This window comes from Serinus canaria, chromosome Z (genome assembly GCF_022539315.1).
Source record: "Serinus canaria isolate serCan28SL12 chromosome Z, serCan2020, whole genome shotgun sequence".
NCBI classification, from domain to species: Eukaryota; Metazoa; Chordata; class Aves; order Passeriformes; family Fringillidae; genus Serinus; species Serinus canaria.
This window is the reverse complement of record NC_066343.1, coordinates 65,760,491-65,786,760: the sequence shown is the minus strand read 5'-3', so window position 1 is coordinate 65,786,760 and position 26,270 is coordinate 65,760,491. Positions and strand designations below refer to the sequence as shown.

The 26,270-nt window shown below is 43.1% G+C and overlaps 1 protein-coding gene across 4 annotated transcripts in view; it reads right to left on the bottom strand.

The window, feature by feature from the left end:
- The window catches only part of PDZD2 (PDZ domain containing 2), a 185,541-nt gene that overhangs the window by 148,125 nt on the left and 11,146 nt on the right, over positions 1-26,270 (bottom strand). For 2 of the 4 annotated variants that reach the window (XM_050986633.1, XM_009097951.4), the window contains exon 1: positions 19,692-19,872. The exons of 1 other annotated variant lie outside the window; for it this stretch is intronic. The gene's annotated coding sequence lies outside the window, so the exon portion shown is untranslated. Of the gene's footprint in view, positions 1-19,691; positions 19,874-26,270 lie in introns of those variants that run through there. One more of the 4 variants, XM_050986635.1, reaches the window with a different exon arrangement.

Below are 26,270 nucleotides of genomic sequence, written 5' to 3'. Positions count from 1 at the left end.
CTCAGCTTTCCTCTATATAGCCCTGACAGACAAGAGCACACATGAAACTGACTGTTCATCACCTCCTCTAGGGAATGCATCTCCAAAACCAGGACATGGCTTTGACCACAGCCAACAGCAGGATTTCCACAGAGGGAGGCTCAGTCTCTGCAGTTTTAATTTAGTTCCTGTTCCTGCTCTCAGATCAATGCAGAGGTTCTTGAGGCACAAAGGGTTCATCTGTGACCTCTGAAGGACACAGATCACTGAACCATAACACAGTCATTGCTGCCTCTGTCCTCTTAACCTCCAGCTGAACTCCCTACAGCAGCCTCCCAAAGCATGCATACCAGACTGAATTTTTCTTTCCCAAATTGAAGGTTAACCCTGCGGGTAGAAACTCACTGGAAGCAAGAGCTATCACCTCTCAGAGAATAGATGCTGCTGATGTTGACCACAGCATCCATTTTTTTCATAGAATCATTTGGGTTGGAAAAGACCTCCAAGGTCATTGAGTCCAACTTCAGCACCTCAGTGTCTCTCCTGCACTGTGGGACTCAAAACTGAGCAAGATTTGAGGTGCAGCCCCAACAGTGCCTAGCACAGAGGGGCAGTCACTGTCCTGGTCCTGCTGGCCACACCATTGCTGATCCATTCAGGATGTCCTTGGCCTTCCTGGCCCCCTGGGCACACCCTGGCTCATGTTCAGCCACTGCTGACCAGCACCCCCAGGCCCTTTCCCACTCAGCAGCTTTCCAGCCACGCTGTCCCAGCCTGGAGCTGCAGGGGCTTGTTGTGACCCAGGGACAGGAGCCAGCACTTGGCCTGCTTGCACCTCACACAATTGGCCCTGGCCCATGGATCCAGCCTGTGCAGATCCCTCTGCAGAGCCCCCCTGCCCTCCAGCAGGTCAGCACTCACACCCAGCTTGGTGCCAAATGCAAACTGGCTGAGGGGCTCTTGATTCCCCTTGTCCAGATCATTGATTAGATATCACGCAGGACCTGCCCCAGTATTGACCACAGCAGCAATGTCTTTCTGCACCCATATCTCTTGGAACATGGATCTGGAAGCCTCTCAAGCCTCTTCTGGCCTTTCTCGGGCAATGTGTGATCATGCTTTTGGAGGCAGCTGAATTTTATGGCTATTTCTGAAGTTCCACACAAACAAGCCCAGGATGGTACTCTGGTTCCAGAAATAACTAGATGAGGTAATCACTGCAATCTTTGGTCTAGTGCCTTTCAAACAGAGTTTTTTACCCAAATAAAAATGATCTGTCAAGAAAAAGGAGGGGAGAGTGCAGCTAGAGATGGAGAAAGCTTCTTAGAATGTAAGAGGGATTTTACCTAGCTGGCAATTGAAAAGTATTTGCTGCCATAAGAGTAGGACCTACCCCCAGCCAGCAGAGCCTGTGCTCTCAGGGGACATTCAGGAGATGCTTGCCTTCCTGGAAGTCTGCACACAATGTTCATCAGAGTCCAGATACTACAGCCCAGACATGCAGAGTCTTCAGGAACACTGTCATCACCATGTATTGGTCAGGACACTCATTTTCTACATATTTACACCACATACCATCTCACTAAATCTGCACAAAGTCCGGGACAAAGGTTTCACACACAGAAGTTGCTGTCATGGTAGTTCTTTTGTATCTCTTTGCTGCTTTAGAAGACTTCAGTGCTGAACTGAGCCCCAATTAAAAATACATAAATAAATGTTATGCTCTATAAATAATGATTCAATGCTTCATCTAATCATGTGCTTTTATGCAGTCATCATCTCTACAAAGACAAGGAGCAAAGCATGGAGAGCAAAGTCTTGCCTTCAGGCATCTTAAATATTCAAGTTTCTGAGTCAATGTTCTTACTGGGCTGAAGGAACAAAAGAGGGAGTCCATTCAGCACAAACACACACAATAATCTTTACTATCCCAAACAGTATTGGTGTATTAATCACACACTGGACTTAAAGACACATCATATGCACTTTCATGTATTATGTTGTTCAGATGGGTGTAACTGCAGATCATATCTGAAAGAAGCTAGGCAGGCTTTCAGAGACATGCCAAAGATTAAGAACATGCAACAAGAAGACTCCCCCACAGAAGCTCTCATCATAATCATTCTCTGTAGCAGGATATAACCACTAAAAGACACAAAACAGAACTACCACACACCCCTGTTTTACCCCCAAATTTACCATTAAGCTAAAGCTTCAAAGTGAGCCTTATTTAAACCAAACAGACTTTTTAAAACCAAGTATAGTGCTACTACAATATTGGACTCATATATTATAAATTAAATACACATTTGGGAATATTTCTTAAGAAAAAAGCAAGTGCAGCATAGGCAAAAGTCTAGTTATCAAAAACTAAAGTATTAATCCTTCAAACACTTAAGGAGCTATGTAATATTGCTCATATCAACAGACAATGTATCTGTTTTTTCATGTGCTTAGAAACACGCTTCGGATCAGGAGCTGAAATACGTCTATGTTCTCACCAGAATATTCCCAAAGACCATATTACTTATATCAATGTTCAGCATATATTTCAGTCTTAGAAAATTCAACCCAACTCTTTGTATTTAAAAATACTTTTCTTAAACACTTTCAGCTTCCTAAGCAACATTTAAGATGTTGTCAAAGAAAGTTATGTCATAGCCATATTGCTGCACTATGTAGCTATGAAAAAAAAATTAGTTTTACTGGTGACTAATGTTTTACTATGAGCAACCTGCAGGCAGGGAAGACTCAGAGCCAACAAGGAAAGCAACCAAGGGAAGGAAATACTCTGGAATTGCAGAAAGAACCACTCTTCGCAAGCAGGAAAGCTCATGAAGAGTTGCCAGCAAGCATTCACAACCCAGCAGCCAGGAAAGCCAGAGCATGACAAAGTGTTATTCTTTCCACCTAGGGCCAGAGAAAGCAGGTACAACCTTCCCTGCTTTGCTTGTCCCACATTCTCCTGTTCTGGCAACAAGCAAGCATGGACCTGATTAAATCGCATCTCTTTTGCAATAGCTGCTAGCGTGGTTCAATTTGGGCAGGGTGGATAAAGAGAGGAGGAGCAGGGTGTCACACACAACTTTAAAAAGACCCCATAAAATCTGAGCAATCCCCTCCACCAAAATGAAAACAGAGGAGAGGTGACAAACCCAGAAATCACCTTCACACTGATGGCAGTGAGTGGCAGGAGAAGATTTGCTCCACTGAAGCTGATCCGCCCTTAGAGGTGCCAGTGAAAGGTGTAGCAGCCTCTGTCCCTCACTGGATTATTCAGTCATCTTCAAAGATCTTCCTTAGCTGGCTCCAAGCCCAGTGGAAACTGTGATATGTGGAGGCATTTCCCCAAAGGGAGAGACAACAGCACGGTGGACACCCTGCACTGTCCTTGCTCTCCCAGGCGCCCCAGGCAAACCTGCAGCCCCTGGAGATCAGACTGTCCAGAGCTTCACCCAGGTGCTAAACCAGGATTTAAACACCTCAAACTCAAATGCAAACTAATGACGTGGCAGCACCGAGAAACCATGTGGCAACAGCAGCTTTATCAGCAGCCTCAAAAGCAGCTGGGCTGACCCCTCCAGCACCAGCCTCAGGAGGGCAAGGTCCTCTTCTGTCTGTCTTCACCTACTTTTCTTCCATTATTCTACTAAAACATTCAGAACTCCCTTCAGATTTTGGCTGACAGTTTAGACGATACCCAGGGCAGGAGCCTTCCTACAGCTGTGCTGTGTGCAGGGAGGCAGAAACACACCATAATCCAAACTTCACCCCTGAAATTATTTCATAGGAAAATGTGCTGAACGAGACTATGAAAGGTAAATCAGAAATTAAAATTACAAATTACAATGAAAACAGTGATCATATTTCCTGGGAAAGGGTATTCTTCTTCAATTCCCTTTTTGATTTTATCAGAGCCACCAGAGCCCTTGTATGAGCTCCTGTTGTTTCACAGCATAGAAACTCATTCAATTATCTTCACATAATCTGGGAAACAACAACACAGCAGTCTTGTAATTCTGAGCTTTGTCAGGTGAGCCAATTTGGTATCATAGTATTCATTTAGCATATTATAATACAGTAGTTTGTAACTTTGGTTTCAGTTTCTTTGTTCTGTCCCATGATGAAACACTGGGTAAGTACGTATATGTCAGCACAGCACTTTGTTTCTAAAAGCTGATTAAAAATGCATTCTCGGAAAAGGAAATATATGGAAGTGACTTTAGAGGCCTAGATTTTAAGCTTCTTTCATTTTTTTGACATCTGTTTGCTGAGCGCATATAATTTCTCCCTTGAATTATTTAAATGTCCCAGTGCTTTTTTCATAAAACAAAAACTGAACCCAGATGCCCAGCCTCAAGATGAAAAACCTTAAAATACAATAAAGTAGAGTCAGTAAAAAACTGGAATTCTCATCCACTGGGAAAACCCAGTATTTTAAAGAGACATATTCACTGGAATATCATATTTAAATTCCTGTGAAAGTTCCAGAGAACTATACTAAGAAATCCCCAAATATTTTCTTTTCTTTTGCCTTTTCCCCTACCTTCAGCCTTAAAAATCTGAAGAGTTTGGGTGTCTGATACTGTTCTTGCAGAAAAGGCTGATGACCACACATCCTCATCCTGCTGGTCCTCAACCCAATGTAAAAAGCCCAATCTGCATTGCAGGAGCCAAGCCTGAAAAGGAGATGTTTCCCCTTGAGAGGAACAATGTCCCACAGGAATTGCCACTGCAGGCTTTCCCATAAGGAATAGCTAAATTATGGACTCTCTATTCCCCACAGACAAAACACACAGACACAAATTTTGCCCTGCTTCTACAGAAAGTCTAAAAGTGTAAACCATAACAGGAATCCAATAAGGAAAGAAGCAGAATTAAATGGGATTTCCTAAAACCATAATCTGCCAAGAGATATTTTGGATTATTTTGAATAGACTTGACACATCAGGTAATAGTATTTTTCAAAGAAAAAATTAAGCCCTGTTTAACCCATCTCAGCTACTCATCCCTAGGGTTTCCAGCCTTGCAGTTCTCCTGGGGATAGGCAGGTTGCTCACAGCTTCTCTTCTCCCATTAGAACACCATATTCTTACAGCTGCATTTTGAAACTGCTAACCTTTAGTTAGAAATTAATTGTACTTACAGACAAAGATTTTAAAAAGTGGATGCATGCAAGATTTCTGGACCATCATATGAGAGGGATAAATATAAAACAGCTGTTTCCAAAGCAGAAGTACAACACTCAGAGAGGGAAAATGCTGAAAAGAAGGTTGCTCAGATAAATTATGTTGCACTTCATAATTTTAAGATGGACAGAGATGTGGGAGATTTAGTTTCTGCTTCATTATCCATGTGCCCACAGCTCATTAGGGCACCAGCTCACCCCACAGGCCTTAACCAGCCCCTCGGGGCAGCAGGGACTTGCTGGAGTGGAAACTCCTTCCATCTGACCTCAACTTGGGAGTGCAGGACAACAAATAAGGGACAGCTGGGACACAACCCAGAACAGCTCCAGTACACTCAGGTAAAAACCACTGAAATGCACCTTAATGAAGATCAAGCGAGCGGTCACCAGTCTGCCTCTGCTTCAGACATCTCAGGAGTGTGAGCTGTGATGACAATCTTTACATTTAAGGCAGTTAATGCTTTGGAGAACAGAGATTTCTTTAAGACAGCAGACAGAAATCCAGCCAGGCTGCCCTTTTCAACTGGCATGCAGTGAATCAAGAGCAGGACCACACTCTCAGGGAGGGGTTTTGGTTTCTTCCTCCAGCAAAGACCCAGTCTTCCCTCTCACTCACTCACACACACACACTCACACACACACACAAACCAGACAATGTCTTTCCACACAACTTCTCCCTCCTCTGCCCTCTTCCACCCTCCCTTCCTACCATCATTACTTTGGGATGCTGCTATCAAAATCTACCCTGCTCCACTTTCCATGACTGAACAGCCTCACCAGTCTGAACCACAGCAGTGGTTTGGGAGGCTGAAGGCAGAATTTTCAACCCCCTCAAAGGGCTTTTAGAAACCAAACTCATGCTAAAAGCAATGGTTTCTAAAAACCATAAGCAGCCTCAGCAAACTTCAGACTTACTTTGTGAGTCACTAAAGTAGAAGCAAACCTCATCTGGCACCAAGAAGCAATTTTTTCTGTCTTGGAAGCTACACAACACATTTATTGTCATGAGAGTGGTGAGAAAGTAGAAATTCAAAATCTGACAATCTATCTAGAAAAAAAGCTCAGAGCCCAAGCCAGTCATCACATCACAGCTGAGCAAGCTCCTTGCTGCCTGTTTGAGAATGCACAATGTCCTCACATGCTCTCTCATCCCAAGGATTTAGAGGGTAGCTGGTCTGGGGCAGGACCCCTGACACTGCCCCAGGGAATCAGCCAGGCTGGAGGCCTGGCCACAGAGGCATTAGTGTTTGTGAAAGGGAAGGGGCAGGACCTGGCAGCCAGCAGGGCAGGAGCCCAACAATAGCCTGGTTTTGACCTCTTGCGTCTGTCAAAGGCAGTCACTGAGCCCCAGTTACCACAGGTGATCCCCAGTTACCACAGGTCTGCTGACCTGTATGAATTGTTACCCAGTGCAAACTCCACCGTGTGTCTGAGCCTGAATTTCCCTCCAAACACAATATAGTGGCTCACTCTCAAGTCACCTCTGAATTTTTATTGCCTGCTATGAACTAGGTTGCATGCAGTGCTGTGAACTGTCTCTTGGGGATATTAGGTTTCAAGGTCTCATTAATCAGCTTTCCATTGAATAATGAGTTTGAAAAAAATCTTTGGTTTTACTTACATATATACCACTTGTTGGACAAGAGTGACTCAACAGTGGAAGGAAATATCTCATTTACAGTTCTCTGCAAATATGTACAACCAGGTGCTGAAGAGTATGAGACCTCAAAAGTCACCTCTGTTTCGGAGATAAGAGATATCTTGGGCAGTAATAAATAGAAAAATCTTCCTGAAAAACCAAATAGCAATTTTGTTCACACTCTACTGAACTATAAAGTCTTACAAAGCCAAAGAATAAATGCTGTTTTAACATCACAGAAAACAGTTACTTTTTGAAGCTTATGACCTGCTTAGGGTCAGGGCATTCTAGTGCGGCTGTAAATGTGTTATCACGATTACTACATGTCTTCTTGGACTTACACTCAGCAGAAAAATATAAAATTAATCTCAAGACCTGTCAGCTTTAGAGTACCCACTTTCTGAAAAGCCCTTAGGCAGAGAACTTGCTGCTAAGAAACCCAAAGGTCCGGAAAAAAATCAAAGCGACTTTTTGCAGCCATGGGGATCTGGATCTTATTCTGCTCTGGTTGTACATAATTTTTTAATGTCAAATATTCTTTGCATTAACACGCTTTTCTATCTTGGGCAAGGACAAAGAAAGGTAAGACTTCTGCTTTCTTGATTTTACCCTGGTATAACCATCTTCAAAGGCTGACTGCCCTTTTTCTGTCACAGAAAGCACACTAACCTAGTTTGCAAAGTACCTCAGTGGCCCTCTGCTCAATCTCCCTGCTTGAAATAGTGTTGGACAGAGATGGCACATCCCTGCAAATTCTGCACAACAATCTCCACTGGTGTGGATTCCCCAGCCTGCCTGGCTAAGTGACCCCAACCATTTTTCAGAATTTTCTTCTCTAATATCTGAATTATCCCTCCTTTTGCTGCAAGCTTACATCCCTGGGCCATTTTCCATCTGGTGTTAGAAGGGGAGGGGGTATGAAAGCTTGTGTCTTTCTCATCTTTAAAATTCTTGGAAAATCACAGGCACAGAGCAAAGGAGAGAGAGGACCAAACTGATGCAGACTGAGCAGAATTTCCGTGTTAATTTTATTCTCACATTAGACAAATTTGTCATTTTTATTTTATTCTAAATGCTAATGTGTGGCAACACCAGCTGCCAATTTAGAGAGACATACTTGGCATGCCAAGATTTATGTCAAAAAGCTTCACATCCCTTACTTGATTCTCCTGATAGTCACCAACACTTCCAGAAAGACAGATTTACTTGGCACTCTTTAAAAAACACTTACTTGATGAATGATGCTACCTCAAATCATGAGACTCCCAAATTCAAAGCTCTTTGTCTAATGAAAACTATTACTGCTTTTTAATAAGTTCTTCAGCATTTAAAAATAGCACTCCTAATTTCCTGCTCCACCGAGCACCACCTTGACTTCAAGTCAAATTATTCACAACCTCTTCTCCGCCAGCCCTGGGGGATACAAGTCTTGCATTTTGGGGCTAAGTACTTCTCTCAACAGCTGTGAGAAGCTCTCTGAAGCAGGAAAGAGCAACTCACTCCTAACAGTATCAGACATCAAAGCTAAGCCACCCTTTTTTCCCTGCTATTTTAACCCAAATGTTGTAGAGTAACAAGCAGCAACACTGGCATGATTTCTTTGAAGCAACTTATACTCAACTAAATTATATTGTGGGATAGCAATAGCCCATGAAAGAGATAACATTACCATGCATGCAAGCTTTAGCAGTTTTGGCTTGCTCTAGTTCTCACCAGGCACATTTCTCTCACGAAAACACCAGAGGCATAATATCCACAACACAAACCCAAACAGAAGTGTGTTACTGTGCCACAGTGTCACAAACCTCAGTACTGGTATTTAAAGCAGCTCTTTCATCCACAAACCAGCACGTGGGGGCTGCACAGAGCCCTCCAGAGAACAAGAGATCTCCTTGCACAGGTGTTATCCCAAGATCCAGGCATGCAAGGCTCCACAAACTCACAGAGCCTTCACTTAGGTGGAAACTTCACGCTTCAGCCCAGCACGAGCAGCATCAGGACCAAATGCACCCAGAGGGCACAAACATCACCAAAAAGAATAAGCTCTATTTTCCATTGTCTTGCCCTTCTTCAGAAGTTATCACTAAATACTTCTTCCACTGCTTCCTGAATTTTGTCAGACCTCCAAACCCACTAAATTTCTTTATATGTTTCTGTAAATCACTTTTTGAGTTACTTTGCTTTTTCTTGTTGACAGTTCAAGCATTTCAGATATTCTTAAAAGTCTGGTCCTTTCCCAAACTGCCAGACTTCCTGGAAAACTGACATTCCTCAAATATTTTTACAAATCTCTCTGTTGATTGCTTCATTAGAACATCCTTCTGTGATTCCATTTTTGTCTGTAAGACACAAAAAGAAACAGTGCACCCTAGTGTGACCTAGTTTTCTATAAAACTAGAAAAGATGTTTTTAACAAACATGGCAGATAAATTCTGCACAATATCTGCCTTTTTAAGTTCAAAGAGAATTTTTCTAAGGACTTGAAGGAAAACACCATTTTTCTGGAAAAAATGCTGTAACTGAGGGTTTGGTCAAATGGTCAATGACACCTTCCCAGCTCTCTCCTAATGGTCACTTTATATTATTTCTGATTCTGCAGCCTGTACAATAGGAGAAAAAAACAGTCAAATACAAGCTGTCTGCATTTTCTGAGTCAGTTATCCAACAGCTCTGATAAGACTTTGTGCCCTGATGCTGTGGATCTGTGAAAAAAATACCAGCACATTCTTTCTCTGCAAAATTTTTATTTGGGCTATTGTCCCATTGAGTTCATACAAACTGCTTCTTCCTGAGTATACAAGTTGCTCATATTGAGGGGAAAAAAAAATAAAATCCAAGGCCAACTCATGGTTTTCCATGTGGCTAAAACTCCAACTGGCTCCAGGAGAACTTGTAAAGCTTATAATGCAAAGCCAAAGTAACACCCATAAGATTCTGCTAGAAGAAGGTACATGAATACAGTGAGAACACAAACTCATAAAACATGAAAATATTAATTTGCAATATATAACGCTTGTCCTTCAAAATACATTAAAAAGTCCATTAGAAGCTTTTCATACAAAAGCTAAAAAACCCCTATTCTATTACATTGAACTGTAGTGTTTGTCCAATCTCCCAGCAAATTCTGTTGCAGCTTCTCCTTAATTTTTCCCTTTGCAAATGGAGACAACCTTTATTCCACATGTACATGCAACTCTCCTGTGCTAAGAACACAAGTTTTATAAGACTCATTTCAAGCATGACATGAGTTTCTCTAAAAGAAACAGGGCACAAGGATGCCGTGCCTAACACATGGCAGCTCTTGCCTTCATTCCCTGTGTTACAAACCTTCCTGGAGGACTACTTATGCTATAAACAGTCTTGCTGGACACAGATGGCTGGAAAAAACAAATAAAAACCTGTTGATATTTTCCTTAAGATTTTTTGACTCTGTGTTTAAGTGTTTATATGCTTTTACATATACACAGAAAAACCAGACACAGGACAACCTATTCTCCTATATAAAAACTATTAAAAGAGCTAACAACTACAAAATAAAATTTTAATAAATTAATAAATTTCCCTGCTAAAATTTTACTGCAGGGAAATTTATTTTTTTTTCACTAGGTCTTCTTGGGAAATGACTTGTGATAATAATAACAGGTATATTAATTCTTTAAGTAAATATCATGCTCTCTATCGTTTTGTGCCAACATTGCCTTGGCCTTATTATATATGCAGAAGGATCTGGACTTTGGCCATAGAGCATTTTTGTACTGCCTTTAACCAGAGCTTTCTGAAATCAATGGCATCCATACGCTCCAGTGCACCCAGCTCGTTTCTCCAGGGACAGGAAAGAGGCCCAGTTTAATACACACTTAATTCAATTAAGAGCTACACAGCAATAGCCTTTAGTAAATTTTAACCTCCTCTCCATGCATCGTTTACTAACCCACCATTAATTAAACACAGTTATTAAACTAGCATGTTTGTAATTACTGCATTTTCAGTGAATGAATAAAAGCTATTTATGGGGCCCAACCAAACGGTGCCCGTGCCTTCGCGGCGCGGGACTGAGCACGGATGCCCGGAGCCAGCTGGCATTTTGACAGCACTAACAGCAGTCCACAGACACACAGAGGCGGGTCGGCACAAATATCTTCTGCCCAGAAGGAAACATGGCACTGGAATGCTTTAAATTCCTGCTTTGAACATTTACTGCTGAAAAACACACCACTGCCAGGTGCCTGGATAGCCAGAGGACCCACTAACCCTGGCTCACCAGCACAGCCCTTCTGCAGATCTAACAGGTTGTGATCCATTGTCTTCATGAGTGCCTTTGAAACAGCTTGGCACAAAGTGCCTTTAGATACTAGGAAATACTAAATACTAGTGTCACCACCACCTTCATGTGTCTCTCATAGAACAAACCTCTGGAAAGAATCTGGTAGAAAGGTGTGTTCATGGATGGCTGACTGACAGCTCCTCTGTGCAGCTGGTGGCATGATGCCACGAAACACACAAGCCTGAAGAAGTGGACAGGGATCCAGGATGTGCAGCCCACACCTACCCACTAAATCATGTTCAGCACCTTCAGGTAAAAAGATCAGAATTCTTCAGATGAGGCAGCGTAGGATTGACATTGCATGGGGTCTAAGGCAGCAGCAACACCCAGATTACCCACAGGCCTTTCACTGTGCGTTATCAAATTCAAACAAACGAGACAAGTGACAGCAAAGGTAGGAGAACAAAGGGTTTCTAACTTACATCACTAATCCAGGAATTTGTAACAAATGCATCAAAACTCAAGTGCAGACCTAAATTTTTAAAAATGGAAAGAAAATGAGCTTGGCCTATCTTTACAAAAATAAAATGCTAAATGTTTGTGCATATGGCTTTTCATTCACGTGTAAATAAGTGTATGACCCAACCCACCTACACTGATATATCTGGGAATGATTTTAGCATAAGTGGAGGAACAGGAAATTTTGCTTAAACTTAGCTCACAAAATCAGCACAAAAATTGACAGTCTTTCTCCTAGAAATATATGAATAGGGGATCTCGAGAGGCAATATGACACATTTGTTACACTGTTTTCAAATAGCTCACAGGCAGGGGATTATACCCTGGCCACCTGCCTTTTGGATAGTTTCCATTAACATTTTCTATTTCATGTCAGATACCTGTGATGTTTGGCAGACATGGCTCTGCAAGGAGGCAAGGGCAAGACCTGGGCTTCAGCACCAAACACTGAGGTGCAGTAGAGAATGGAACCTTCAACACTGAAAGAACCATCACAATTCTGTCCCCTTGGGTGATGGTGTCCTCAAAGTGGGAGAGGACTTGCATGGAAAGGAGGGGACTGGGTGAACAGTCTCACCACGTCTCAGTGGCAGGATGTGCTGATGCTGAATGCAGATCCTGCACCCTGAGTGCGCAAGGGTTGTTCAGCAAACTGAGAGGCAGCTCTTGCCACAAAGTCACATCTTGAAATGGATAAACAGCTCACTGCTGAAATGGAGATCAGTGAAGAGTGGTGTCCCTCAGGGGCCTGCACTAGGACCAGGACTATTTAATATCATCATTGACAGCATGGACAGTGAGAACAAGTGCACCCTCACCAAGTTTGCAGGTAACTCCAAGCTGAGGTGTTTGACACACCTGAAGGACAGGATGCCACCCAGAGGGACCCAGACAAGCTCAAGGAGTGACCCATGGGAACACCATGAGGTTTAACAAGGCCAAGTGCTGGTGCTGCACCTGGGCTGGGACATCCCCTGGTACCAGCACAGGCTGGGCATGAGCAGCCCCAGAGCAGCCCTGCCCAGAAGGACTTGGGGTGCTGTGGGTGAGAGGCTGCACATGCCCTGCCATGGCACCACAGCCCAGTGTCCTGGGCTGCATCCAGAGCCCCGTGGGCAGCAGGGCTGCATCCAGAGCCCCGTGGGCAGCAGGGCAGGGAGGGGATTCTGCCCCTCTGCTCTGCTCTGCTCAGACCCACCTGGAGCACTGCATCCAGAGCTGGGCTCCCAGCACGGGAGGGACAGGGACCTGCTGGAGTCAGTGCAGAGGAGGGCACTGAGAACGAACAGAGGGCTGGAGCACCTCTGCTGTGAGGACAGACTGAGGGAGATGGGACTGTTCAGCATGGAGAAGAGAAGACTCCAGGGAGACCTTATTGTGGCTTTTCAGTAAAGGGGGACAGACTCTTTCGTTAGTTTCATTTTTTAGTTTTCTTTTTAGGTAAAAAGATGAGAACAGACTTTTTAGTTGCGACAGGACAAGTGGTAGAGATTTTAAACTAATGAGTGTAGATTCAGACCAGATGTAAGAAAACATTTTTTTTGTTATGACAGTGACACAGGTTGCCCAGTGAAGTGGTAGATGTCATCTCCCTGGAAACATTCAAAGTCAGACTGGGGCTGCGAGCAACCAGATCTAGTGAAAGGTGACCCTTACCCATGGCAGGTGGGTGGGAACCAGATTCCCTTTAGAGAACCCAGCCTATCTTACAATTACATGATTTGCCAAAAACCAGCAGAAAGGCTACTGCATAGAACAGGACCATTATGTCTGTAGACCTCATCCTTCAGTCTCTGCTTTAACAAATGTGCATGGTTCAGAAAATAAGTTAGATAAGAATCACAATTTTTTTCTCCTAATCATTATTTTAAAATTATTATTAAATCCTTCTCTTATTTTACTTCATGGTCAAAAAGAAGCACCATTTTGCTTTGCCAGGGGATTAAAAAGCTTTCACACCTGTTTCCAACAGCATTGCTACACAGCCCCTGTTCACTGAACACATCTGCAACTCAGGAGCAATTACTCCTGAAGCATATTGCAATTTAGCCTGCTCATTTGTCTTCTAACAATTCTTCTGCTCTTCAAAGAATAAACTCCTCCCCTCACATGAGCAGATGGGGAAATGTCATTTCTCGTTCTTATAGAAGCTTTGACCAATATTCTGACTTGGGCATTAAATAGAGCAGAAGTCTGCAGAGCTACCTATGCTTTATGGCATAAATTTTTTTATGCATGAGCTCTGCTGTCAACAATGTCAGGAGGAATATGCATGACGTTACATGCCGTGTTTGTCAGCTGGTCGCTTACTATGCAACAAGGGCCCGGGAGCAGCAGAGAGTGGAAAATCAGAGCCCTCTTCATTTAAATTTATAATCTGCAAAATCAGGACAATGAAGGAAAATACCAGAAACTGGCCCAAGATGTAAGAGTCAGACCAAGATTCAAGATGCTGAAGGTGCAGGAGTGCTCAGGAGCTGTGGTGATGACTCAGCCCGTGAAAAAATGGGAAAGGCAGAGAGGCACACAACTGCATCAGCTGGAGGAATGCACTGAAAGCCAAGAGACAGCAGGGCCTGCCCCGAACCAGAGCAGGACAAACGCAGCTGAGTGACAAGGAGCGCAGGGAAAGGGGAGGCGTCTCTGCTCAGGCAGCACCCCAGGAATGTGAGTGGCAGTGGTGGGGACTGGTTCTTGGGGACAGCTAAGAGGAGTGACCCCCCCTCCAAGGCAGGGTGTGAGGGATGCACTTGGCACCATTTACAGCACTACTGGTGACAACAGTGACAACGAGGGCACACAACAGCACTCTGTTGTGGCCAACAGCTGGCAATGGCCACTACACTCAGAGGCTGCAAATCAGTTTGCATTATAATCTCCTGGGTGTGCATGCTCAAATCATACCATATTTGGTTTCCAGAAAAAGATCTGTCATTGTATTTTTCAAATTTTTTTGTGGAGGAGGAGAAGGAGTAAAAATTAGTTTTCATTAGAAACTACTGACTTTTGCACTACAGTGAAGATGAGTGGAAAAAGTATGGCTGCCAAAATAAAGAAAAAATGTAACTGCATTTCATTGAAAAAATTTCCTTGGAAACCTGGGATAGGCATTATTCTTCTCAGGGAAGCAAGTCAGTGACAGTGGGGAAGGAGGAGGCAAGCAGCTATGGGAGAGGTGAGCTGCACATGGCACAAAAAATCTCCAAATCAATATGTAACAGCGAAAACAAGCATAAGATTTCTCTGTGCTCACCATCAGGATGCACCAACACTTCCAATATTTAGCTGCTCTTTATAACTAAGCTACCAACACTGCTTAAGACTGTGTCTAACAGCAGTTGGGAAGAGAATGGAGCAGCCACATTTGGTTCCAATAAACTGCTTATCTGCAGTTTTTCCTCCTACTAACTATTTTCTAAAGATGTATTTTATAAACCCCATATATTAGCAAGCAAACTGTGGCATGCAGGCCGCTGTTGTTACCTGTGAACTTTGCCATCCCATTTACAGGCTGGAGGGGTTTATTTGATTTTTACATCAAGCATCAAGCAGCAAGGGTAAAACAAACAGCACAAAGCAGTTAGTCAGCCAAGTTTCAGTGCCTCTGATGGGACCCAAGCAGACATCTCAGTGATGTGCTTTGGCTCTCAAACCAGACTACTGGGAGCACAAAAGAATTGATAAAACAGTGAGTAATTATGCATAACAATGGCTGAAGGATGCAGTTGCAGATGCAGCTGCTAACACATCTTTAAACTATTGTTTTGTTGGCAAAACGAGTGCTTAGAAAAAGTAAAAAATTACTGCAAGTACCAGGAAGATTGTGCTGCACAGCCTTTCTTGTCTCCAGAGGGAACAAAGACTTAAGTGTTGGTATGGTTGAGGACCCTTCTTGGGTGTATTTTGTTTCTATTTTGAGTTGTTCTTATAGCATAATTGCTCTCCTTTGCATACCCTAAGGGCCAATGTGAGGTTGTGCTCCACTTTTCTGGAAGAGCTATCAGAATGCTGGTTGCAAACTTGCCCTCTTTCTAACCCATTCTGAACTGAGTGTTTACATATGCAACTATTTCTCCCCTTGTTTCCAGACCTTCATTCAGGGATCTGCTTAGAGACTTCCCCTTTTAACCATACATTTCAAAAGAGCATTTATGTCCCCAGTGATGCCTGTGCTAGATTTGGATGTCTGAAATCCTGTCTCCTCTTCCAAAGTCAGGAAAGCTTTTTGGCTGTTTTCAGTAGCATACTGAGTACTTGGGGAGCACATGAGTGTTCCACCAACCCACAGGGCTGGGCTGCACCTGAAATGCCAACAGGATCCAGGGCATGCCACCAAAAGCTTTTGCAGCAGACAGAACAAGAGTCTGCTCAGGGAGATTACAACCACTCTCACCCCCAAAGAGTCTGGAGCATAAAATATCTTGTCTGATATTCCTCTATCAGACAAGAATAGGAGACTGTAGGGAGGTTGGTGAGACAGACACAGACTTAATTTGAGAAGTTAAGCCATTTTATTCATGGAACAGCTCTGCAACACTTGCAGTATTGACATGAGCAGACTGCAATTGCCAGGATTGTTTTCTGCTGAGTTCTCACTTTCCAAAAAGTCATTACCCAATCAGTATGGAAAGTCATTAGCTAATCCCCTTAGGATCAGACTGTTAACAGAATTTGGTGGGCTGCCTGGACACTAGACGAAAATATTATATATCAACACAGAATGGAAGGAAACATCTTAAGGATTGCTCAGCTGCACTGGGCAGAGCCCCTGCTCAAAGTCTGGGTGATGTTCTGTGCCAACTTCAATCCAGCCAATTGCCCAGCACAGTTTTAGTAGAATTTCTGACCTGTCCTAAATTGTGCCAGTCTACAATCCCCACAGTCACTGCTGCACTTCTAACAGCATGTTTCCTGTGCCAACAAGAAGAGCTGCAGAGGTGGCTCTGCACTGATGGAGAAGGTGACCATCAGTGGGCAACCCACAGTGTTGCAAGATAAACTAGGCATGTGCAAACCCAGATTAACTGATGCAAAACCGCAGGCTAAAGAAGAAAAACAACCTAAGAATTAAAGATTAGCGTGTAGGGAATTGGCTGAGGCACAGGGAAGATATAGCAGGAAAGGGATACCAAGGATACCTGGATTTAGCAAAATCAGGGAAATGGGGGAAAGAGAAAATTGCAATTTGAAATGAGGATTTGCAAGGACTACTTCTTAAGAAAAAATCCAGACAGAGTCTTGTGGTTTGGTGGGAGACTATTGCTGGCTAGGGTGAAGGCAGCTGAGTGCCAGCTTGGCTAAACAACTTTTCTAGAAGTAATGATTTAGCTAAGGCACATCTTGTCTCTAAATGCATGGCAGCTCTGCTTTTTTTTACCAGTTATTTCTCCATTAAAAATGTGTCTTCTGATGAAAGACAGCCATTTGTGCTGAGCAAAAACTGGTGGTTACCATGGGAGAGAAAATAAAATTCAATTCCCAGTTGGTCTTCAAGTTCCAAGTACTTCCCTAAATGAGCTGCACGCATGCAAAACATTCCCCATGGGATCCTGACACAGAGGAAGGTGCACTGCTGCACAGGCAGGAATACGAAGATGATTTGATGACCATCTGCACCTGGTAGCATCCATAATATGATGGTGATGGAAACATGTAGACGTAGGGGGAAAAAAATAACCCACCCTAATTTGTAAAGTAGAATTTCACGTTTCTAAAGAGATGGCAATGCAAAGCTAAGTAGAGGCACTAAGTGCTCCTTGGTAAATATTGTGGGTTTTTTGGTTTTACTCTCCAGAGTTCAGCCCTTACAGATAACAGAAGCCTCCACCCAAAACTGTGAGCACCCCAGCTGTTAGGAAGAATTCTCCCAGCATCTGTGGGCAGCAAAGTCCTTGCATACAAAGCACTTTGTCTTGGATGCAGAGATCTTGTTCTGTGCATATAAGTCATTATACCAACTGTGTTCCTGTCACAGGCACTTGTGTCAAGCCAGGCAGTGCCTATCAACCTTCTTCAACAACATCCTTATTGTCTGCAACAAAGCACTTAGAATGTTTTGCAGAAAAGTGGTTAAAAAAGGAAAAAGAAAATCCCCTGCCTTCTGCAATGCACATCCTTAAGTTGGGTTAGGCTTTATTATACCCAAAACACTAAAACCTGTCCTAGCTGGAGGAGTAGCTGCAGCCTGCACACTTTTGTGATGGCCAGACCCAGAGGCTGTTCCTTGCATGGCTGCTCAGTGTTTCCAGCCTGTTGACACAGGCACCCACGAGGGACTGGCACATCCTTCCACTCCAGTGCCCAGCTCTCTCCACGGGGAGCAGCAGCAGCAGCCCAGGCAGGCAGATGCTCACACCATATTTTTCATAGTAGCCCAAACTTTGGAGTGTGTAGCATGGGAAACTGCCCAAGAGGCCAGGCCAGGCAGCCATGGAGCTGGCTACAGCCTGGCAGCACACTGGCAATTAACTCTGGCTGTCTATAATCTGAGGGGAGGACACGCCATGCCACATCACATGGCACAAAAATCCCTCCCAGTGATACCGGCTGTGCTTTTTATAAACTAAGTACCAGTTTCTGCTGCAGCACTTCTCCTAAGAAACTGAAGCAAAATGCAAAATAATGCCTGGAACACACTGATTTTGTACATATTGAGAATCAGGACAGCTACATCACAATATTTTGCTGTAGTGAAATATTAATTGCAGGTCTGTGGCACTACCTCCTTTCTTTGTGCAAAATATTAGTGATATAATCTGTATCCATGGTACAGAAACTGTGATCTGTTGAATAAATTTGGAACTATAATTTGCTTAGCGTTTCTTCCCCCCTGTTTTTTCATTGCTTCTAAGAGAAAACCCTCCCACACAGTCAAATATTCAGCTGTAAGAAAATAGTCTGAAGTCATTCAAATCCACAAAGCAACTCAAGCTCTGGTTGTCCCCACATTTACAAAATTGCCCTGTGGTATTGTGAAAGATGCACAATTTTTGCAGCAGGGTTTTGAGGTAAGAAGGAAGAAAAAATGCCCACAATTCCCTAAATCTTTCCATCCTATATTTTGAAAGGGAGTAAGAAGCATTTAAATTGTTGCTGTATAAAAAGGAACTTCAATAATATTTTGTTTTAAAGATTTTTTTTTTTTTTGCTTACGTGTACTCATATCTGGTAAAGTCATCTTTATAAAGAGATTAAAAAAAAAAAAAACTTAGAAATAAAGATAGCCATGACAGATTATAACCAGCATTTTTCCATGAATCATCTCCACTGCATACAGTAGGAAAGATTCCCAGACAACCTAGTAGGTGACCAAGAGAGATATTCCAGATTTTGGATATTTTATTGCAGGAGTGGGTGTCCCTCTGTGGAAAGGCTCAAAGAAAGAAGTGTATGTATGCTCAGAAAGAGAGGACTGAACACATTAAGTCTTCAAAGCTGTGTAAGGCTGCAGAAATTACAGCAGTAAATTGTACTATTTGTCCATTGAGAGTAAACCAAAAATTAATCAGCTTAATTGCCAACAAGGAATATCTAGGCTACACATTAGAAAAACCTGCAAGGACAGGGCAGTAGAGCAAGCTAGAAGAAGATGATTTTGCCTTAGGTTTCTTGAATAGGCTAAATAAGCATATAGTTCTGCTCTAAGATGGGCAACTGTATCCCACAACTCCCATTATCCCTCTGGACCTACATTTTGTTGACTTTCTGGTCCAGGAATCTCCTCAAAACAAAAACAGACACCCATCAGAAGACAGACACAAATCCCTACAAGGCGGAGAGCACTCCCACAGAACGCTGTGCTCTCTCTAAGAGCACAGATATATTTTTTTCCATACTGACCCCAAAGCACAGTGCAGAAAAACAGATATTCACAGAGCTGAAGTCAATACCTGTCTAACAGCAGCTAGGCATGGGCAAGCAAACATCAGTGGAAGAGAAGTTTCAGCTCTGATTTCAAGAGCAAAGCAGACATTTTCAATCACCAAGCAAAACAGAGATCGTGTCATTCAGCCAGAGGCAACCATTCCCAAAGTACCATCAGAAAGAAAATCCATGAGTGAAACAGGACAGCCAGCTCCACCAGTGACAACGAGTGCCATTACCTTGGTTACAGACTCACAGGAAATTCAAATAATTTGCAGTAGCAGTGCACTGGAGATGATGAGTCAGAGACACGTCTGGTCACGGAGCTTCGGATCAAGACAGAAGATCCCCTGGCTTCCTGCTGAGCTCTGGATGTACAAGAGCACCAGTTCAGTGTCCACAGGCAGCACAAATGTTTGGGATCCCTCTAAGTTTCTGCAGTTTGTGCAGCAGCAGATCTCACCAGAGTATTTTCAAAGATATTCCCCTGAGGCAAACATCTGGCACCCCCCTACGAAGTGTTCCCTGCCACCCACACTTGGGCTGGACACCACATTGTGTCAAAAACCTCAATCTGTTTTTAACAACTAAGAAAAAACATTTCCAGCAAAACGAAACTTAACGTAAATGTTCCTTTGCCAAGTGATGCCGCCTCCTTTCTGGTTACATTTAGGGGGGTGGAAATTCATGAGTTAGAAAAACAAATTAGCAAATCAGTGGCCACTGCCCTCCCCCTGCCAAACCTCCCCCCCAAAAAACCACAAAACCAAAAAACAAAACCAACCCAACAAAAAACAGAAAAAAAAGAAACCCTCTCAAGAGAATTTAAGTTCTACTCTGTCTTGGTTTCTGGTTGATCTAAAACTTACAAGCCTCCCCATGTGAAAATGCCAGAAAGGAAGCAGGACACCGACTGCCTCCCCCTGGGATGCACACAGGCACAAGGAGGCAGCAGCAGCAGAGGATTTTCAGCCAAACCCAAGGGAAACCAGCTGTGAGAGTGAGCAGCTCTTCCCCAGAGAACCATGGAGCAGAAGCCAACAACTCCCAGTTGCAGACAGATTTCAATTTTCAGGGCTGAGCTCAGTAAGCCAGTGTTTAAAACAGACTTACTCTTTTCTTGCATCTAATTAACAAAGAGGAAAGAGAAAGCAAAATGCCTTTGAGGAGGTGATGGTTCTGGTGTGCTGGCCAACTGATGAGGCTTGTCAGGGCTCAGCAGTATTTGCTCTCTGCAGTCTTTTATTGCATCCCTATCCTGTCCAAATGCTGCATGTAACACCACATACTCAAATGCACACCATTATGTATTCCCAGGGTACAGATGGAGTTATTTGCTTGCTGCAGCTCCTTTGTATGCCTTCCCCAGGCAGCATATTTCTGGAGTTTGAGGATGTGGAGCTGAACCACTCCACCCATCAAGTCCCACCCCCAACACCAACTCTGGCCTCAGTGCCTCTCCATTAAGCCTCTTCTTTCAGTTTCACACTTGGCACTCACTCCCCACTAATATTTAAGGAAAATTGTGATAAACAATATGCAATACATCCCTGATATTTTCCAAAACAAAGATGCAGGATTCTAGCATTCAAAATCATGCAGGCATCTTAATCCCAGTCCAGGGTTTCCAGGACCTACTCTGGTCATGGGAGATCAGACTGGTTGGAAGAGTTACTTGACATCCTGCCCTCCTGTCCTACTTTTTCCAGCTACCTGAAAAGAGTTTAATTAAGCCCTTCTAAAGGACATAAGAAGCACATACTTACATAAGAAGCTTACAAATGAACAATCAAATTACTGAGTTTCAGGCTTTATATTTAGATGACAGTTGAAGATACCTGGACAACCATGAGAGAGAAGGGCAGTGCACAAGCCTGCTGTTCATACAGATGCATGATAAAACCAGGTACAGGGTACCCCTGAGTGTTAACCACCCCACCAAACAACAGGATGAAAGCATATTGCAACATCAACAGCAGACAATCTTGCCATTCCCTCTAAATTCATGATTTCATGTACCTCCGACAGGGATCTCTGCATATCTGACCTCACAGATACAACCTGATATTGCACATCTTCTTTGCATTAATTCCCTTTTATTGAAAGGATCTGATGTTATTAATTTTTACATCCATTCAATTTCACATGTTTTTTCCCTGACAAATACTTCTAAGACAAAATAATTTAAAAATCACTGCAATTAAACCCTTTGTGATGGCTTCCATTTAGAAAAAATAATAGCCAAAGCCATGAAAGAGAGGCAGACAATAATTAATAAATACATGTACAAAGCAAGCTCTAAACCTCTGACAAGACTTTGCCAGAAATACTCAATAGCCATAAGTTTCTGTTCAAAGCCCCACAAAGTGAGGTGGTAAATCAATTCCAGCTTGTCCTCTATAACTCAAACAATTCTTAGGCACTTCAAGAAATTACAGAATTTGAAGAGGGGGAAGGGCAGGCCAAGGCCTTAAAGCAGAGGAGTCTCACACCAGATTTTCTTAGAGCTATTATGGTGTCTCTCATAATTTAGCTTAAAAACCCTACACAATATAGGCCAGCTCAGCAATAATCATCATCATGAGTCCTTTTGTAGGAAAGATGCTTGTCAAAGCAGAAGTATATGGACAGTAGCTTGTTCATGGCCAGAAACAAGCCTTTTAAAGTCTAACAAGGATAAACCCAGGACCACTCAGCAAGCTGAGGTTTTCCTGTCTGTTTTTTTGTTCAGCTGGATCAGTTGGTGGTGGTCCCTCCAGAGGAGTATTTTGTTGAGATAAATTGAACATTACTCTTCAGGACACAACATTTCAGCCACCAAGACCCCACAGAGGGGCTGTGGATGGAGCAGGGGCTGGACCAGAGCCTGCCTGCCTCCAGCAGCCCCTTCCCTGAGCATGCAGAGGCAAGGAAAGTTCTAATGACCCAAAGCCCCACAGGGCACCTCTCCAGGGCTGGCAAACACTGACAAGGCACACACAGACTTCAAAGAGGGAAGGGAGTATTTCATAGGAGATATTTTTAAGTTAGACAGAAAACAAGACTCTTTTTTACTTAAGTTACACACAAATATTCAGTTCCCCTCTATCTTACTTTCCCTTTCTGTGTTTGCTACATTTCTGTAGATGCTGTTTCTTGTTAAAAAAAATACTTAATTGTACTGTTGCATGCTCAGCTTTTAAAGCTAACAGTTCCTTGTATCAAGGCAGAAAATACAGTCCTATAGCCAGAGTTAAATAAATTACTTAAGAAATCATCCAGCTGAAATAGGTTTTCCACGATTACAATAAATTATAGATGTGATTTGTTGGCATATTAGTTACAGATGCGTGTGTACCAGTCTGCTGGCCAAAACATTCTAAGATCAAAGGAGAAGCTGAAAGTGGACAAGATTATTTATTATCATGATGAATACCATGCTCAAGAAGTCGTCATCACAGCCGTGGGCTGTACAAGTCCAGAACAAACAGACACTGTCCTCAAAAATTGCGTGCTGAAGCAGAGATCATGAAACAGATCCAGGGACAAGTCAAGGATGAATTAATGCATCAACACCTCGCTTTTTAATTTCACTGTAATAAAAAAGTATACTGAAATCGCTTTCTCTGCCTCTGTCATCGTGTAACCATTATGTAAGACAGTATAATTAAAAATAAACTTTTCACTCCCCAGCAGCAGTTATGCAATAACTTTTAATTAACTGGGATCCTTCATGTTCAAGAGAACATTTAAGGAGTTTAAGTTATAACTCAATGCTCTTCTTCATAGCTTCACATTCAAATCCTCTAACATAAAGTATCTTCATTTTTCCTCTCATCTCTCCAGTACAAAGATGGTTTGTCAGGTTTTATTTGGTTTTATCTGCTTGCAAGATGCTGTCTCAGGGTCCTAAAAATGCAGGGACATATTTTGTGCAATCTGTCAGCAACTGTCTTCAGATGCAAGGCTACAGGGAGTTGATGGGCTCTTTTCTTATCAGAATGAGTCACAAAAATGGATTATCCACTCTTAATCCTCCCTACACTGACAAATTTCTTTATTTGTCTTGTACAATAAAAATAAAATAAAAGTTAAAATTGGCCTGATGAAACCATATAAGAACAGTTTTCCCTTGGAATGCTCTGGCAGAGGAGAACATCACTCTGCCATTTTAGACAGCTGCAGAGTTTCCAGCACCTGTTCCATTATTTTCCAAAAGCAAGCATTCCCCTACTTCCAGGACCCATTCTGGCACTATGGATGGTGCCTCCATTATTCTGTGTTTTTGTCATATCCTGTTCCCCCACATGAGGTTCTGTAGTTTTGGGGATTCTTTAATGCTTTTTTGAAAAGTCATCTTGTCTCCACAAACTTAACAAACAAGAAATCATTTAACCTGTTTTTTTTAACAAAACCATAAAAGTCTTTTTCACCATAAAAGTCTTACTAATCTGCATTCGCTTGAAATGCAAATATTTTTCACAAAATTGTTCTGCTAATTTTCATGAAAGCCAGCACCTTACAGGATCACAACCCCCTCACTGAAATTCTCTTTCAGGTAAATCTCAAAAGAACAAAACCTGAGCTTGGGTAACCTTCCTTCCATTTTGAAGGGGGATTTAGGAAGAGAAGTGTGAGTTTTGCTGCTGTTTGCTAATCCAAACAGAGAGAAAAAGGAATCCAAACTGCCTGAGAGCTCATCCCTGAAAATAATGTGATTTTCCTATAGGATTTTAAAAAATGCATCTCTTCATAGATTTGAGCTTAAAGAGGAAAAAAGTAGGGAAAAAAGAGGTCTTCATACTTCTAATATATGGTCCATGGCCAACTTTCAGTGCAAAGCTGCTCCATCAGGCAGCAAGTTGATGGACAGAATGGAAATCAGGGCTTCTTCTTTATGGTTCTTTCCTTGCTTATTGGATTTGGATTTTTAGCTTCACTCTGAAATGCTGCCATGCTACACTGAGTACAGAGTAGCTGGCATCACTTTAAAGGCCCGGGCAGATCTCAGTCAGCAAACCAGATTAGTTACACCCCGCAGGAAGGAGGGCTTGTGTGTTTCGGGGAGCGATGGGGAAGCAGGAAGACATCCCGTTGTGCTGGTGAAAGGGACGCTGGTGGAGGGAGAGGGAGGGGAGGGAAACAAGGCTGCTCTGAAATTCGACTTCCATCTCAGACAGCGTGCTCCACTGAACTGCACGAGGCCATCACGCACGGATACGGCTCGGGCGTCCTGGGAGACCCTGGCAGGCTACACGGCACGTGAACAGCCTCACTGCCAGGGCAGAAGTCGGTGTCCTGTCATGCCACATCAAACCCAGGCTGGTGAGCGCTGCCAAGGCCGTGGAGCAGCACAATCAGTGTCTGCATCAGCGCAGGCAGCGTCCCTCGGGTGACGCGCCAAGGCAGCGGGGGGCGAGCACCTGAGCGGGCTCAGGTACCCAGCAGCACTGCTGGGTAACTTCCCTGTGCTCCAGAAAACATCCCACCCCTCAAGGTTTCATCTTCCACCCTGAGAAGGAGGCTTCACCCACTGCCACATCCCTGTGCCATACCTAATTTGCCAGTTGCTTGGAAGGGAGTGCAGGGCCAAGAGCTTCCTGTAAATTACTCCTTTCTCTGCAAAACCCGCTTAATGGAATTAATTAAATGAAGGATCTGTTTGGCCCATGGAGTATGTGAAGTGTAGAATTAGATTTTATCTCAGTCCATTACAGAAAGTTTCAAAATGGAGACAAATTTTCAGTCATAGGTTGTTAAAAGTTATTGTAAGAATACAATGCGAAAGTGTGAAAGGATTTTTTCCTTCTACAAACCATTTTGAAATACATGGTTTATTCAAAGCATGTACATCATTAAAGAATTATAAATGACAACTACAGAGGAGCTGAATAAGGAGAAAATTTTAATTATTTTAAAATTTTCTTTTCCAGTTTTTTGGATAGACAAGGAAAAACATTAAAGCAGAATCACAAATATTATTCTGCAAGGAGAAGCAAAAAAGTCCCTCACATGCTACCTAAGACACCAAACAAAGTTAAACATATTTGACAATCTTCCATTCATTAAAATATAAATTTGGCTAATCCCCTTGGGTTAAGAATTTACAAAACTTAGCCTAATGTATCCTGGGCTGGCTGCATCCAGAGCCCCGTGGGCAGCAGGGCAGGGAGGGGATTCTGCCCCTCTGCTCTGCTCTACTCAGACCCACCTGGAGCACTGCATCCAGAGCTGGGCTCCCAGCATGGGAGGGACAGGGACCTGCTGGAGTCAGCCCAGAGGAGGACACCAAGGTGATCAGAGGGATGGAGCATCTCTGCTGTGAGGAAAGGCTGAGAGAATGGGGTTTATCAGCCTGGAAAGGAGAACATTTCAGGGAGATCTTATTGTGGCCTTCCAGTACCTGAAGGGAGCCAACAAAATGGAGGAGAACTATTTACAACAGCCTGGAATGATAGGGAAAGTGGAAATGGTTCAAACTGAAAGAGAAGATTTAGTTTAAATTAGGTATTGGGAAAAAATAGTACAGTGAGAGTGGTGAGGCATCTGGCACAGGTTGCCCACAGAAGTTCTGGGTGTCCCATCCCTGGAAGTGTCCAAGGGCAGGCTGGAAGGGGCCTTGAGCAACCTGCTCTTGGGAAAGGTGTCCCTGCCTATGGCACAGGGGTTGGAATGAGATGATTTTTAAGGTCCATTCCAACTCAAGCCAAACAATGATCCTATCATCTCTAACCTAAAGTTAAGGTACCACCTTTTCCCCTCCATCCTGTCACTTTTTTTTTTTTTAATATTTCAGCACTTTCTCCATTGTCAAAAGAAGAGGAAATTATTTTATTATT